This window comes from Macrobrachium rosenbergii, chromosome 3, assembly GCF_040412425.1.
Source record: "Macrobrachium rosenbergii isolate ZJJX-2024 chromosome 3, ASM4041242v1, whole genome shotgun sequence".
NCBI classification, from domain to species: domain Eukaryota; kingdom Metazoa; phylum Arthropoda; class Malacostraca; order Decapoda; family Palaemonidae; genus Macrobrachium; species Macrobrachium rosenbergii.
The window spans coordinates 73,322,471-73,324,970 of record NC_089743.1 but is presented as its reverse complement, the minus strand read 5'-3'; the positions used below and the strand labels follow the sequence as shown (position 1 = coordinate 73,324,970).

The window sequence follows — 2,500 nt, the reverse complement described above, 5'->3', positions numbered from 1 at the left end:
TTATTTATTTTAGGTTAGGTTTTATTTATTTTAAATTTAGGTTAGGTTAGGTTATTTAGGTTAGGTTAGGTTAGGTTAGGTTAGGTTAGGTTAGGTTAGGTTATTGGGTTAAGTTATTTAGGTTTAAGGTTAATTTAGGTTGGGTTAAATAAATTGGGTTGGGTTAGGTTAGGTTAGGATTTAGGTTATTTATTTTATAAATTTAGGTTTTTAGGTTAGGTTAGGTTGGGTTAGGTTAGGTTAGGTTAGGTTAGGTTAGGTTAATTTTAGGTTAGGTTAGGTTAAGGTTGGGTTGGGTTAGGTTAGGTTGGGTTAGGTTGGGGGTTGGGTTAGGTTATTTTAGGTTAGGTTGGGTAAGGTTAGGTGAGGTTAGGTTAGGTTAGGTTAGGTTAAGTGAGGTTAGGTTAGGTTAGGTTAAGTGAGGTTAGGTTAGGTTAGGTTAGGTTAGGTTAGGTTGGGGTTGGGTTGGGTTAGGTTAGGTTAGGTTTTAAAAGGTTAATTTAGGGTTAGGTTAGGTTAGGTTAGGTTAGGTTAGGTTAGGTAAGGTTAGGTTAGGTTGGTTAGGTTAGGTTGGGATTAAAGGTTGGGTTAGGTTGGTTAGTTAGGTTAGGTTAGGTTAGGTTGGGTTAGGTTATTTTTTAGGTTAGGTTAGGTTAGGTTAGGTTAGGTTTTGGTTGGGTTAGGTTAGGGTTAGGTTGGGTTAGGTTAGGTTAGGTTAGGTTTAGGTTGGGTTGGGTTAGGTTGGGTTAGGTTAGGTTAGGTTGGTTGGGTTGGGTTAGGTTAGGTTAGGTTAAATAGTTGGGTTAGGTTAGGTTTTAGGTTAGGTTAGGTTAGGTTAGGTTAGGTTAGGTTATTTTTTTGGGTTAGGTTAGGTTAGGTTAGGTTATTTTAGGTTAGGTTAGGTTAGGTTGGTTAGGTTGAGTTGGTTAAAATTTAGGTTAGGTAAATAGGTTGGGTTAGGTTGGGTTAGGTTGGTTAGGTTAGTTGGGTTAAAAATAGGTTGGGTTAGGTTGGGGTTAGGTTAGGTTAGGTTAGGTTGGGTTGGTTAGGTTAAATTAGGTTAGGTTAGGTTGGGGTTAGGTTAAGGTTGGGTTAGGTTAGGTTAGGTTAGGTTGGGTTAGTTTGGGTTGGGTTAGGTTAGGTTAGGTTGTTGGTTAAATAATTTAGGTTAGGTTGGGTTAGGTTAGGTTAGGGTTAGGTTAGGTTGGTTAGGTTAGGTTAGGTTAGGTTAGGTTAGGTTAGGTAAGGTTAGGTAAGGTTGGGTTGGGTTAGGTTGGGTTAGGTTAGGTTAGGTTGGGTTAAGGGGTTAGGTTGGGTTAGGTTTAGAGGTTATGTTAGGTTAGGTTAGGTTAGGTTGGTTGGGTTAGGTTAGGTTAGGTTAGGTTAGGTTAGGTTTAGGTTAGGTTAGGTTAGGTTAGGTTAGGTTAGGTTAGGTTAGGTTAGGTTAGGTTAGGTTAGGTTAGGTTAGGTTAGGTTAGGTTAGGTTAGGTTAGGTAAGGTTAGGTTAGGTTAGGTAAGGTTAGGTTAGGTTAGGTTAGGTTAGGTTAGGTAAGGTTGGGTTTAAATAAGGTTAGGTTGGGTTGGGTTAGGTTGGGTTGGGTTAGGTTAAGTTAGGTTAGGTTAGGTTAGGTTAGGTTAGGTTAGGTTAGGTAAGGTTGGGTTAGGTTAGGTTAGGTTAAGTGAGGTTAGGTTGGGTTAGGTTAGGTAAAGGTTAGGTTGGGTTAGGTTAGGTTAGGTTAGGTTAGGTTAGGTTAGGTTAGGTTAGGTTAGGTTAGGTTAGGTTAGGTTAAAAGGTTAGGTAAGGTTAGGTTAGGTTAGGTTAGGTTGGGTTAGGGTTAGGTTGGGTTAGGTTGGGTTAGGTTAGGTTAGGTTTGGGTTAGGTTAGGTTGGGTTAGGGTTAGGTTAGGTTAAAAGGTTGGGTTAGGTTAGGTTAGGTTGGGTTAGGTAAGGTTAGGTTGGGTTAGGTTATGTAAGGTTAGGTTAGGTTAGGTTAGGTAAGGTTAGGTTGGTTAGGTTAAATTAGGTTAGGTTAGGTTGGGGTTAGGTTAGGTTAGCAAAAAGGTTAGGTTAGGTAAAGGTTAGGTTAGGTTAGGTTAGGTTTAAATTGGGTTAGGTTAGGTTAGGTTAGGTTAGGTTAGGTTAGGTTAGGTTAGGTTAGGTTAAGTGAGGTTAGGTTGGGTTAGGTTAGGTTAGGTTAGGTTAGGTTAGGTTAGGTTAGGTTAGGTTAGGTTAGGTTAGGTTAGGTTAGGTAAGGTTAGGTTAGGTTAGGTTAGGTTAGGTTGGGTTAGGTTAGGTTAGGTTAGGTTAGGTTAGGTTAGGTTAGGTTAGGTTAGGTTAAATAAATTAGGTTAGGTAAGGTTTTTAGGTTAGGGTTAGGTTAGGTTAGGTTAGGTTAGGTAAAGGGGTTAGGTTAGGTTAGGTTAGGTTAGGTTAGGTAAAGGTTAGGTAAAATTAAGTAAGGTTAAAAAAAGGTTAGGTTAGGTTAGGTTAGGTTTAAGGT

At 39.4% G+C, this 2,500-nt stretch overlaps 1 long non-coding RNA gene across 1 annotated transcript in view; it reads right to left on the bottom strand.

Annotated features, from left to right (window-relative positions):
* Window positions 1-2,500, bottom strand: part of LOC136825776 (uncharacterized) — a 478,081-nt gene that overhangs the window by 21,330 nt on the left and 454,251 nt on the right. The gene's annotated exons all lie outside the window — the stretch shown is intronic.